Raw genomic sequence first — 15,277 nt, 5'->3', positions numbered from 1 at the left:
AGTAAAATACACACATTATCTTTGAGATGGTTCCTAACATGGAGGCAATTCTCATCTCGTTTTGTCTCGTTTCTTCGTTATTGGACCAGATTATGGCTTCACGACGGATCTAATTAGTGCAATGGTATTATTAGTGACGAAGTCTTCCATGGTGGAAATTGATTTTGTGGATTCAATTTGGTTTATTTGATATGGTTTATGTGAATTTGTGAAATTGAAATGTGAAAACAAATTTCATTCCAGACGATTAGGAATAATAAAACGTCATTGGCGCATAAACCATTAAGAGTGATTGAGTGAGTTAAAATGGTATTGCAACATATCTTTCAGCCATGACATTATAGACTGATTGCATTTAAATATTTAATTAAATGTCTATTATCACAGGAACGGAAATCGTTCAAACTTTGTATAACCGAGTTGGCAATTCTGAATCAAAGTATCTCCACTTTTAAGTGGGGCAGTGGGTTGAATTGGTGGTTAAAGTGTTCGATCGTCACGCTAAAGATCCCAGTTCGATTGCCAACATGGGTACAATGTGTGACGCTGTTTTCCGGTGTCCCCTGTTGTGTTATGCTGGGACATTACTAAGAGCGGAGTAAAACTCATACTCACTCATCTTTTAAATCCCCAGATAGCTGGAATTATTGTGAAAGTTCCTGCTGCTTATAAAACGAATGTGTTGCAACAGCAGTCCACGTAGCCTTGCTCCAAGGCTGTACTGAATGTTATTTAGCCCATGAATATATAGTATTTTTATCCTTTTAAGAGTCAAGTCTAGATAAGCGGACAGTACAGTCTTTCCATGTAAAGTATCAATTATTACCTTGGAGACTTGTGCAAGTCTACATTCCACGCTGCCAAGCTCAATGTTGCAAGCTTGCGAGAAACACAATCTATAATTGAAGGCAATGGTTATCTACGAAAACGTTTAAACAGGATTAAATAATTATGCGTTTATTCAAATGTGATTGTAATCACACGCTATAATCTCGATTGTTCTTCGGAGACGTTAATCAAATGTATCATTTATCCCGATAACTGCTCCAATTAACTAACTCGTTACCCATAACCATTGCAGACAGGACCGTGGAACCTTTGGTGATTATATAATATCTATCAGTGTCCTGCATCTGGAACTACATAATGATACAAAACAAGTAAATAATATGCATTTTCAAAAGCGATTCTTCGTAAGTGATTCCCATGATTCAGTGACCATGTCATCAACGTTGTCAACTTGTAACTATGGTCTCTCGGACGTTCCTGTAGACGACTTCTGAGTGCACTCGAAGCATTGACTGGTGCGAGAAAATGTCACCTTAAACGTTTTGATCTCATAGAGGCAAACCCAAATAGCCCGTAATAAAGTAATTATTGCTACAAAAATGTATACTTATCTGCAAAAGAGAGTATACACCCATGTTTGATGATGGCTCAATATTAAGTAATGGTTAATAACAGTGATATATTAGAATGACCTAAGTCTAGTAACGTTTTGATAACATTTGCAATACTTTCGTCTAATCCAGAAGTTACTTGTCTACACATGTTTTGCCAGCAGCTTACATATGAAACAGCGTGTGATGTAACTATACTAAGAAATATACTACAACCACCACCACTACTACTACTTCTGCAGCTGGTGTTACGACTCCTACTCCTACTCTTACTCCTACTACTTCTACTACTGCTGCTGCTGCTGCTGCTGCTGATGTTGCTGTTGCTGCTACTGCTACTGCTGATATGCTGTAAAAACGGGATGCTTTAATTTTTTAGCAGTATTTACAAGAAGGACAACCTTGATATCCAGAGTGGGCGAACCAAAAGTGTCCTTGACTAGTTAAAGATAAGCTTTCTACGAGATAGTGGGCAGCATCTATTGCCCAGACGTCTGCCGATGCCACTCACAATGCATCAATACCATTAATACTCGTGATAATTTCCCGACCTATTTTAATCATCCAAACCATTACTTTTAGATTAATCAACCTTTCAATACTCCGCGAACCTCCTTTAACGCCAATTTGCTGGTGCTATCATAATCATAGCAGTTCTGTCCTGATAACGAAGGATACACGGGAAGCCTCATCCAGGTCAACTAGCCCGGGGTCACTCCAACAGGTCAGGTCAAATCAGTATCGTCCTTCGAATGATCAGTTTGTAGGCGATCAGTTACACGTGGGCCTTGGCTGTATTTTCATTAATTAACACTGACTGACCACTTCCTCGTCCAGCGACTCCATGTCGTGGCCGTCTATTGGTCAATGCTTTCAATCGGAGTAAACACCATGTATCATAATAACCTCAAGGAGGTGTTATCAAGGACGAGGAAATGTCGACTGTGAATCAATACTTTTAAGATGGCAGTCAACAGCAGTTCAATAGTAATAACGGAAAGTAATATCCCAGCATCAGTGGTCTTTCCGGTCAAACCTTCACCCATGGGGATCTCAGAAAACCAGCGTTCCCCTTTGGCGTCAATGGACATCTGTTTCCAAATGGTGAGAAGTGAGGTCAATTTCATAAGAGCTTCAAGCATTAGTTTATCCTTCAGAGACACATCGTGATGTGGTACATAAAACAGCGGCATCTGAGCTTTTCTGAAGCGTCTTCAAAACATATTGACAGAATTGGCTTTGGAAAATTGAATTGGTTTGTCAATAACACGCATACAACTTCAAGCTGGATAGGTAGAGAGGCAGAATGTTCATTATGGAAGCACTGTACATTTCCAAATGCTATTTCAACTGCATTTTTGTAACGGAAAGTAAAATTGGTTTAACGCTGCTTTGCCCAATATTTCTGCTTATCACACCGTTTCAGGATCTTATAGATGCTTACTGGCATCACGGGTATGGGGCTAGACTAACGCTACATCTCTGACTATATATAATTTTGATAGTAGCAAACAAACCCATATAAATTGAAGAGGAGCCCCAGGGAGACAAGAGATTCAGAACCTAAGGAAATGAAGACTTGCTTCATTTAGGGCTTTAGCACTGCGGGGAGGGCAGTAGGGAAAATAATGTGTTTCAGGGTCTGAGACAGAGTAGTATGGTGCTGACAAATCTACAGGCATAATCAGGACGAGTCTGAGATATAAGGTTTCTGGTTGTTTTAATTGATATTGAAAATGAAAGGCCTTCTGCATATGGGCAGCCTAGAGGTCAAAGCGTTCGTTCGTCACGCCGCAGATCCAGATTGCATCCCCAGCAGGTATAACATTAGTCTAGTATAACATGTGAAGCCGAATTCCTGGTACCATCCCCCATGATGCTGCTGAATATATACTGGAATATTGTTTTTGTATTGCTGAAAGTGGCAGCGTAAAATACGTCTCACTCACTTCCTGATACACCTCTTTAGGTGAGGATGTATTTTTAGGGATGTTTTAATATGTAGCATACTTTCAAGAATATGGGAGCGATGGGGTAGCCTAGTGGTTAAAGCGTGCGCTCATAACACTGAACACGGGTTCGGTTCCCCACATGGGTACAATGTGTGAAGCCCATCGCTGGTGTCCCCCACCGGAATATTGCTGGAATATTGCTAAAAGTGGCGTAAAACCAAAAACACTCACTCACTATAAAATATGTTTAAGCATACGATGAATGCTGACTAAGCCAGGACAGTTCAGTTCATGAATAAATTATATCTGACTTAAAATATTTCAATTGTAAATTAAAAGTGATTAAAGCCGAGAGCTATAGTTTATTTTGATTCTCGGTTTACATGCTAACGTTACTCCGTGGCATATCTCAGTTTAAGTATAATATCTGCAACTGATGTTATTGGTCATCCTATCTTCTCTGTCCAGATATCATACAACCCTGTCAGGATGGGGTTAAGTGATTTTCAATATATGGCTGTGATAACCTCTATAAAATCAATGCATCGTCTACTGAGGCATTCTGTCTGCTTCTTGAAACTGGCGTCCGCGCTAGCTACGTCTGACAATAGTCAGAGGAGTACAATAGCCTATCTGAGATCTCAGAGAGAAAGTATGGCGGATTTCGTTCCGGTGTGAATGGTCCTTTGAGACGAGAGGCGAAAAGGTCATTCTTGGACACCGTATCATAGCAAAAGACATCCGGCCAAGCTTTCAAAGATGGTTAGCACGAGAATGGATTTCGCATTAAGGACTGTATAAAGAATCCCCTTGCGAAAAGAAACAAATTGCAACTCTCGTTAATGTCCTTTGTATCTAAACATTCTATCACTGTAGACAGACATCCAAATGGAACCACAAGTCGATTTCATTTTCTATAAAGTATAAATGAATTATGTTTAACTCACTGGAAGCTAGAAACTCACTGACAAAGACGACAGTGGTATTTCAGAACTCAAATCAGTTTCATATAAGCTTCATGTTACAATAAACTGTTCGACTGGTCTGGCTTTTGTAATGCGCGATCGCCAGTACACACAGAATATCAAGCAGTCGTGTTAGACGTAGTACATATAGCAGAAACCGTCTATAAGACAGGAGGAAAGCATAACTAAAAATATCGCTCCCAGTTTCAAACCCGAACTTCGAAACTAATTTTACACATGTTCCATAAAACCTCCCGTGCTGGATATAAGAACACACTTTATCTCCCTATAACAGAAGATGAGTCAGTGTATATACACACAAGAGATCCCTTGTTATTTGACATGAGCAAAATAGTACCACCGTCAGAGAATGTTTATATACGAGCAGCAGAGCTGACAAGACGGGAACTTCGGGGCATATTGCTGTTATGATTAATAAGTATCTACTTGCACCCAGTGAGATCCCCTCAGCGTAAAGCATGCAACAAATGTTCTGACTGAAGAGATGGGTTGTGTGGGGCCCGCTCGGGTTAACTACCTCGTGTCATGTGCTGTCATAACGGCCTGAGCTGACAGATATCATTATATATGATTGAGGCATTATAAACAGAACTTGTGTTTAGGTACATCCGATACTGTTGGGAGTAGTTGGATGCTACTGGCAAATGATTGTGTAAATGAAAGGTGACACGACCATGATCTACTTCTCGTGGTGATGATGTTAGTGACGATAGCTAGTAACGATGCTTCAATTTCTGCTGTTACTACGGATGTTAATAACTTAATGTTGCTGATGTTGTTATTGGTGCTGCTGATTTTACAGGTGATACTGATTATTAATAATACTGTGGGTACTGTCACAGCTCTAGTAGATGAATTACTACTTTTAATGTATACATAATTCTAATGTCATAGCAATGTACCGATATTGTTGTTGCTACTACTACTACTACTACTACTACTACTACTACTACAACTACTACTACTGCTGCTGCTGCTGGGACGGTGGGATTTAAAACGTCCGCTCGTCACGCCGAAGATCCGGGTTCGATTCCCCACATGGGTACATTGTGTGAAGTTCATTTCTGGTGGTCCCCGCCGTGATATTGCTGGAATATTTCTACACGCGGCGTAAAACTAAACTCACTCACCACTACTCCTACATCTACTATCGCATGTGCTGCTACTAAACACATTACAGCCTCCACTGTCGTAATCATCAAGGCTTCGACTTTCCACAACACTAGCCACAACCAGCTCCAACATCAGCAACTACCATCGGCACCACCACGACAACATTATCCGAACAGGGGTCAAGCCGGGTGAACAGAATGTAATGTCACACGACAGGAAACGCCTAATTTCCCATACATAATTGTACACCAACTGTACATCAAGCAACCTTGATATTTCTCCACTACGTCTTCCTGACTTATAGCAATAACAGCTAAAAGAAAATCTATATAAATTCCACAATGCGAAAACCCAAACGGATTTCAGCTTCAGTCTGGCTATGGACAGACCAGCTGTGTTGAAATAACTCCCCAAATAGGTTCAGTACTCGTGATGCTTCAGGAGATACCAGGGGAGGGGTGGGGAGGAGGGGAGGGAGAAACACAAGCCTGTTCCCCATTCCGGGGATACGGGGTAAGGTTTGACCTCTAAAATGTCAAAGTGGTCGGCCTACGCGTCCGGTCACATCTGGAAATCAGCCGCTTCCAACTTCAACCCGTTATAAACAATGCGTAACTTACGATGTGAAAGCGGCTCGCTGCATTGGCTCCGGGTTCACGATATAAATAAATGAACACCAGGCGGACATAAGCCCACATTGGGTTAACACATTGTGCTCGGTAACTTTTAATCCGATTGTGTCGTCGGTGGAAAAATACGAAAATAATAAAGACCCTAGTGGATACTATTGTAGTCAGGAGAGAGAGGATGCCCCGCCCTTGAAACATTTCCTCAACTTCCATGCTACCGTATGTACCCTCATGGTGGTGATGCTAAATATTCAAGAATGTGTCATTTCATACACGCTCGACCCGGTGGGGTAGCCTAATGCTTAAAGCGTCCGCTCGTCACGCTGAAAACCAGGGTTCGATTACCCACATGGGTACAATGTGCTGCCCCATTTCTGGTGTCCCCCAGATTCCCTCTGATATTGCTGGAATAGTGTTACAAGCGGCGTAAAACCATACTCACTCACTACTGGAATAGTGTTACAAGCGGCGTAAAACCATACTCACTCACTCATACACGACTCAAAAAGTACCTTTTCTTTTTCATATTTCAATAAAACATTGTCTATGCTTAATACAATTTCACAATTTTTTTCAAATACTTGAAACATGTAGGTTGTTTTTCATGTTATTTTGTTGCAACTACCTTGACATAACCAGTGAAATAAGACGTGATTTCCAGTTTAACTCACTGATCATACTTTGAAATAAAGAATTTTTTAAATGAATATAATATAGAAGAAAATGTCCACAATAAAGATTGGAGTTGGTTGATAAATAGGATCCATAAAAACTAAAAACATAGACATGACATAAGATTTAAGTCGGCTGTATAACTTGGAACCATCAAAATAGACAAGACATGGGTATTAGCTATTACAGTCATGTACATTGACAGGAGAATGTAATAAGGAACCTTTCCCATTCTGAAGGCCTGGAGCAGTGTCCTGCTTTCCTCTGACCTATATTCATCACATTTCTTCAACATCATTGACAGCAAATAGGCGCTAACAAGACGATTGAAGAAACAAGTAACGCGAAAGAACATCTACAATGAGACAATCAGATGCTACTCTACCAACCTCGTTATCCCGTCAGTCCCATGTGATTGTGTTGGGGTCAAGAGTGGAAACAGAGGGATGGAAGTGATGAACGCTGTCAGATGGTCAGATGCTGGACATGTGGAACAGACTGACCACCTGGGGCGTCTGACCAGGCTTGTAACGTAATGACAACACGATAATTGCTACATCACGGCATCTGTTTCAGGGGAGATGTATGTACTAGCTAATTGGTCGAGTAGTTCTGATGCTTCGAGGTATAAGAAACAAGGCTAATGCCAATAATGAGTGGCTGATTTTGATAACTGTTCTTAATCGCTGAAATATGTCACGCATCCAAAACTATTTGTAGCATTGCAAAGGTTAGATCAGCATTTGATATTTCCATATTTTTTTAGTTGTTAAACTTGATGATGCAGTTGATCACCGGTCTATAGAAAGGCAGTGCAAATGAAATACACGACTTGTGACCTTTTAGGGTCATGAAAATGATTCCTTGTAAATATAACGTTTTAAACATTCACGTACATTAAAAGTATTACACTATATGAAAAAAACATGTTTAGCGACGCGTGCAATATGTGATGTTAAGCAATACAGACACGAAGTATGTTGGATAGATCCCAGTGAAATGTCAATAAATATCCTTAAATTGGTTAACAGCAAAATGCATATCATCAATTAGGTTTTCCAGGTCTCCCAATGCGTGACATGAACACTGCTTGTTCAACACTTCCAGGATTCTTACACTATGCTAAATTCAAGCTATTCAGTTCTGAAGAAATAATTTGATTTTTATTAAAAGATATCAGTCCTTATACATTGACTTATTAAATTCTGCAAACTGCAAAGAAATCCCCACAATAATCTATCTGAAGTGTGTGAAGTTTGAAAAATACCATACATCTCAACGAACGGGCAACTGAGAGTTCGGAAGGCACTTACCACATCAGCGTATTCCACAGCAATGCCTAACAACTCAACACTGCACGGAGCTTCAACAGAGAGTAGTGACTGGTCTCTGCAGCTGGCCTCTCGGAGGTACTCCCAAATGATACTGTATCTATTTTCGGTCAGGGTTGATCATTTTAAAGCAAACTTTCATATTCTCCAATCATTTCCTGTCTGACTCCGACGCCTGGTATTTATCACTCCTTCGCGTCGAGATTTAACAATTGACTATGGGAACATACACACAATACGTTATTCATATTCAGGGCGTAACGACATAATCATATGTAATCGGAACATGTGTAATTGCACGTAACATTTTCCATCTGGCTCATTTACACCACGTGACTCAAGTTATATAATTGATTAAATGTAATGTATCTCTTTGCAAAACAGATATATTGTGATATTATATTAATTAATCCCATGGTATAATGATGTTTCATTGACAACTGGTCAAGTATCTATTTCCTCTTATTCTTTCCTTTTCCCCTGGGGATGTATCCCAGAATTCCATTTCATACAAGTCAGACAAGGTTACCGGTATCCGGTTTTCAACATCAAATGGTTTACACTAGGACCAACAACGAAGCATGTGTATAGTATAGTTCAAACATCAGTCTGCTAGTTAATCAACACACTCATATCATACATAGAACACATGATAGAAGATCTTTCTACTTTCACTTTTTCTAACACAATGAGATTAAACGTTACGGAATTGTATTTGCTTAATGGTAGAGATAACACTTAAGTTGTGTTGAAAATCAATTGAATAAATACTCTGATGGCGGAGAATTGATTCCTCAGAACTGATTTAATTTTTTAAAGCAAATATTGATCCCTTTAATGTGTTAGGTGAGAAACACATTTACAGTTTGTAAATCACAAATATCCACCACTTATAAGCTAAACTGGAGATATTTAAAACTTGAGCTTTCGATATACAGCTTCTGTTACTTGGTCTCAGTTGATGCACATATTGGTGTCTGGAAATGTTACATAATATAGAAATGACACACGTTTATTTATGACATGTGTGACAGCTTAGATGGCATGGGCTTCATGGGGACTTGTAAAGCAATTATAATGGATTCAAGGTATAAATTGTCACAAATCCTTCTTTGGTTCCCTTTATACCGCCAGGCAGGGGAACAACAAGTTTCATCTTTAAATGTATTTTGGTACGCCCGCGAACAACCGACCTTCAGCTCTCCGAGAATAGGGGACCACGGAGCGGGTACCATCTAACATGGCATAGCAATGGTACACATGTGTCTCTATGACAAGTTTCATCATCTAAGGTATTTTGGTATGACAGGGGCTTGAACAACCGACCTTTCGCTCTCCGAGAAGATGGTCTATCTAAGACCACGGAGCAGGTCCCATCTATCAGGGCATAGCAATGGTACACATGTGTGTCCATGACAAGTTATGTTCATCAGGAATGAACTGGGAACTATATCCCATTTTAGTTTCCCGACAATGTTCCAGACCGTCAACCACAAATTAAAAACAGAAATTAATAACGGACGTATAACCGTAAAACCATACTCTTTACAGATTCCGTCCATTCTTCCCTAGGAAGAATAGAACTCGACTTATTATCTTTTCTGGCACAAACCATTTGCGTTATTTACCTAAGGAAGAAATTCCCTGAAACAATATGATAATGTTATGACTATGCCCTGTGCCGCCCTGCTGTGTCACGATGACGTCACAAACAACGCCCCCTGGTGGGACCGCATAAAACTAGGCGTGGCTGAGAACGTATGTTCCCCATCACAATCAAGAAATAAATCTACCCCCGCAGCGCAACAGAACCTGCGACAAAACCTAGCCCATTAATCCTTTCTCTTGTTCGACCTTCCATGCCCTATTTAAAGAATCATTTAGTCATGTTGCCTATGTCGGTTAATTTTAGAGCACGTGACCTACTTAACTTCCGGTGACATGCATTGGGTGCTAATAAGCGGAATTGGAATTATGATAATGATCTCCGCAAGGAAATGACCGAATGTGAATGGAATGGACATTTGCTGACCACTGGAAGGTTAAAGAGATAATTATACTGAAAGGCTAATAAATGCAGCTGAAATTGCCTCAAATGTTTGTTAGTACATGTGAAATACGTGTCTTCTGTGTGTGTTCAGACAAATATAATTACAAACGCTGTCATCGTCGAAACTGTCATTTAAAATTGAATTATTCTATTACATTGACATCATGACGTGAGTCCTGTCAAAGTGGTCGATACATTTCATACATCATGTATATTTCTGTACAGTCATAAAACTAATATAGTTTTATAATTTGTGACAGCAAAGATACATGCGTACACACAAAGATGAGCCTTATATATAGTTATTACAAACATAGTTATGACGTCATGTTCCTTTTCACCATTGTTATCATTAAATATCTTTAGCTTTGTTAAATCTTCTCCACTCAAAAATTGAACCAATATGTCTAGCTTTTTTGTTGGAGTTACCGTGATCATTTATTGACAAGTAAAGGAATCATTTGCCTGCATTTTCTTAATATCTAAAAGTAATGACACAGTGCAGTTTGTGTGTTTTTCTCTCTTTAAATTTCAACGTGGACATTCTAACAGCAAACCATCTTCATCTATTATTTTTTCTCATTGAACATATTATATGAAGTTTCAAATGACACAAACTGAGATAATGAAATGTACGATGCTTATCCGACTGAATTACAGGACCGTAACACATGAGCAAAACACAAAAACCAACCACACAGAAAGAATATCGTTTACACGAACTGCTTCTGATGAATGCGGATGGATTAAAAGAATATGTGACTGTTGCCCTCTGTCGAACTATATCTGTGAACTAGTCGTTGAACGAATATGTGTGTACTTGTATAACATGCGACTCTCTGGCATATGTTGTGTGTCAGGACTCTCGAGCTTAGCTTAGCACAGCATTTCTGATAGGCTTACTGAGTGACCCCATTTCAGAAACCCATTTCTACTTAAATAGAGTGCCTACATAAATGTGTTATTGGTGTGTGTGACCCTGTTCTGCCACGCTATTCTTCCATTCTCAACAGTTTGTATTACTCCATAAACTCGGTGCACTACAAACCGCCACCATGGATTTAAAATTTAAAAGAAAATGGCGTTTCGATAAAGAAAAGTTATCACGTGATTATCAATTGCTGAAAAAAGGTTTCAAGAACAAAATCACGTGTTCTAAAAATCGACTGTTCTCGATCCATCCAGACCACTCCTATAGGCTAACGCTATAATATATATAATTTGGATAGTAACAAATGAACCCATTTAAATTGAAAGGGAGCCCTAGTAAGATGGGAGATTCAGACCTGAACCTATTTGGGGAATCTAGACTTGCTTCATTTAGGGCTTAAGCATTGCAGGGAGGGCTGTGCAGTAGGGTAAAATAATGTGGTTCTGGGACTGTGAGACAGTCTCACTAATACTACAGCTGCTATAATTGTTGCAATACAGATGGCTATATTTTTTAATAATCTAGATTGATGTTGATTTCATAAAATAATGTATTCCATTCATAGTGCGGCGCCACTAATGGTATATACAAAACAACAACAAACCTAATGAAAAGTCCATCTACACAACACGATTCTTGCCACTATAATTCAGACCAATCCCTGTTGGTGCCAGTAACACAACAGCCCTATCTGTCTGATGAGTTTATGGTATCGGCAGAAAAACATGTGACTCGGGGAAGGGGATCGAGATGCGCTGTACAGTGACTACCTCTGATCACAAAGTCCCCCAGACCACCCCCACCACCAGGCGTGATGACACCCCGGAGACAAGACACCAAAGCCAGCACAGAGAAGGCAGCGCGATGAAATCAGTAACCATACTTGTGAAATCCAATACCGAATACAGTCACTGTGCATTAGTATTTCACAAAAGGTCGTGGAAAATGAATTTGACGTGTATCCAAAAACATTAATATCACAACTTGAGTGGGCGAATGAAACGAAATACAGATCGCTAGTATTGACGTATTGTTCTACGTTATTCCATAAAGTTAGCCTAGCTATGTAATTGTTCTAGAGAACTTAAGAAAAAGTCATTCTTTGATTTCGATTGCGAAAAAACACCAGCGGACACAGATTAGGAATAGGGGCCGTATATCTTTCACGATTACTATTGTGAGCTACCCCCAAGCTTCCCATAGAACACCCATGATACCCAACTGCTCCAACTATTTCTCAAATCGCTGGATCAGCCCCCGAATGAAGATTGTAAAAAGATCACCTTCATGATGAAAGTGACACGAAAACGTTATATACAACTGCACATCTCTATCTGAAATCGTCACGTTATTCATTCGACTAACAGATGATGGAACCGACATCAAGACTGGACCAAAGATGAAAAGAGGATGAGACATTTACCGTTCGCCATGGCTTATTCTTCTTACTCAAGATTAACGTAAAGCCTGTCTGGAGAGAACAGAGCCATGGACGATAATCCTCATACTGAAATAGACATGCAACAAATTGCTTTTATGCCACTCAGTGGGTGGGCGAGAGACGAAATGAACTCGACATACATCACATCGTGGTCAATGATACTAACCGCGAGACTGTGCAATTGACAAACGGCCGACAAAACCACAATTCATGATTGTTGGGAATCAATTGTGAAACGTTTTACCGAGTCATATCGCAGATGTTTATTTATAAGTTTACTTAACGTGATGGGAATTGCTTCATAAAGGAATAACAGGATATGTATTCAAAGCGGTGGAGGATGTAATAGTTTGTAATAGACGTAAATGCTCATTTTAAAAATAATGGTATATTTCATATGCATTCGGTACAATATTAAGTATTGACCGCAACGTTACACGATCAGATGGACACCATAAACTCTCCAGTTCCAGGAATTAACTAGCACGACCCGTTGTCCTAACAACAGACGTTTCCAGTATACGGCCTGTTATATAACCACGACCGCATTTAGATACATTGCAGTAGTCCTATACTCTCTTTCAACAGCTGCAATAAGATGGCGAGCAAAACGCTCCAAATAGCTTCCTAATATTCGAGAAGGTCACAGGAGCGACACGGATACCATGTTCTAAACCCCAACCATCTTGGGTTTCAGTTTACATCGGGTCGACTCACGATCATATCATACGGCTAAAAAACATTGATACACAGCGTTTTCAAAGCATAAATTATTCCAGGACATGACAAATGGAACCGGCCTTTCTTCAAAGTAGTTCAAAAGAAATCCAATTGCTTTTTTTCAGTCAAATGTTTAAAAAGGTGGAGACGGTCGCTCTTTCAACGTACATTTGGAACAATGTTCTTTAACAGGCACCATAGACGTTAAACAGCAGATAAGGAAAATACGTTGTGAAGTCCTATCAGTTTACGTCTCCGCCCCAGAGCAAATCTCGGGGGAGGGGCTCAGGGGTGGGGGCGCGTTATCTCGGGGGTAACAAGGGCTGGGTAGGCAAATAACATCTCTGGTTACCACAGTTCTGTTTCAATCACTAAACCTAATAACTTTGTCCTGAATCAAACTAACGCTCGCTGGTGTGGAAGGAATTAAATAACATGTTTTAATGACAGTTAGATTATTTTGAAATAGGCAACGTTTGGGATTAAAATTCAAAACTGAACAAAGGTTGAAAAGAAGTTCACAAGAAAGTAGTTTTCTCACTGGAACCTGGATTCCGTATTTCGTTCCGTGTTTGTTTCTATAGTCCTGGGCGTTACAGTGTAGAACGCCAAACTAAACTATGACAACCGTCAATAGAAGTGATTTCATCTGAAAGGGCAAGCGTAGTGAAGGATCTCATAAAAGAAAATCTCCCGACATTTCCCAAAGAAATTCCTCAAGGGCGTGCCTGATATTCTCCCAATCTGCGTACCACCACCATCCACTATGACTTGCACTCTAGTCTATTCCTCTTCTAAAAGTAGCATAGCATTTCGTAAGTCATAGCTGCCTACTACAGGAAAAAAGGCCCCAGGAAAAAACGGAGCCTGGTAGCGCGCGGTTTAGACACATTCCACAGTGGTGTATAACCAGTGGTTTAAAAAAGCGGTTTCCAGCTTCTGAATCTTTTGAAAGTATTTCAACTTGTTGAAACTAATCTTAAAACCTGAGAGTTGGGAGTAGAGTTTGTAACTTTGCATACCCCACCAAATCCTGCATCGTTTTTTTACTGTACAGAAAACATGGTGGCTGCGAGGCATCAAGGGGGACAGCGCCTCTGCAAGTATTTTGTGGGGAGGGGAAGAGGCTGTCGACAGTGGGTGATAAGACGCCGGTGCCCCCATCCCCCATCGATAGTGAAACACAAACAAGAAACATACGGAAAGCTTCGAAAACCACGTCATACTTTCACAACAACCACATCAGCATAGCATGAGCTTCAAAAGCAATATTGCGCAGTTATATCCGCAAGAAATGTTAATTTTGACCTACCGTAGCGGTTCCCTGCTTTTCCCTACTCCGCCATGTCTAAGAGTAAGACCGATGTGGAAACGACATGAATCTAAAAATAGCATGGGGTAACCCTGCGGAGAATCTATGGCTGTATTTGGCTATCGGAGCGCGGCTTGGAACAGATCGCGCCAGCATAGTAGCGGATAAGTGCAAGGGGGTCCTTCAAGCACACTCGTTCTTCCCCAGGGGTCGGGCTGACGGCCCGGGGGTTAGGACTAACATAGTTTTAATGAAAGTTTATTACACTCAGAAGCAATGTTTTATCTAAAGTGGTAAACGAATGATGACGATGATTTCTATTTCAAGAGCTTGGCAATGAAACCGATACAGCGAGCAATGATACGAATCATGGCCGACAGGGCGGGATCGGTAAATGGTGGTGATGTGCTTCACGCGATGGTGACTTTTTTTTTCTGTATTGAGGCTTTTTTATCGATTTCAAAAGTGTTCGTACAAACGCTATACAACAGTGTCGTTGTGCTGCATTGTCGATGTGGAAACATTGCCGGGGTGGTCGCTGCCGTGGTAGAAGGAGCTGCACTAATCGCAGCTGTAGTAGGACAAGCAGTAAAAGAAGACATTTTGACTGTAGTGACACGACGAAGAGGATCAGTGATTGAAATGTCTATATTTGTATTTTAGTTTGCAATATAATGGGTTCAAGTACCAATGTAATTGTTCAGTAATACTAGTGGTAGAAGTTGCAATAGTATTGGTTC

The 15,277-nt window shown here is 40.2% G+C and overlaps 1 protein-coding gene across 3 annotated transcripts in view; it reads right to left on the bottom strand.

The window, feature by feature from the left end:
- The window catches only part of LOC124264952 (roundabout homolog 1-like), a 72,778-nt gene extending 58,177 nt beyond the window's left edge, over positions 1-14,601 (bottom strand). The window contains exon 1 of one of the 3 annotated variants that reach the window (XM_046699734.1): positions 14,538-14,601. The gene's annotated coding sequence lies outside the window, so the exon portion shown is untranslated. Of the gene's footprint in view, positions 1-7,141; positions 7,217-8,065; positions 8,283-14,537 lie in introns of those variants that run through there. The other 2 variants (XM_046699733.1, XM_046699737.1) reach the window with 2 other exon arrangements.
- Between the last annotated feature and the right edge of the window lie 676 nt (positions 14,602-15,277).

Source organism: Haliotis rubra, unplaced genomic scaffold (assembly GCF_003918875.1).
Source record: "Haliotis rubra isolate DU_JTF1 unplaced genomic scaffold, ASM391887v1 Scf951, whole genome shotgun sequence".
Taxonomy (NCBI): domain Eukaryota; kingdom Metazoa; phylum Mollusca; class Gastropoda; order Lepetellida; family Haliotidae; genus Haliotis; species Haliotis rubra.
This window is presented reverse-complemented; position numbering and strand designations above follow the sequence as displayed.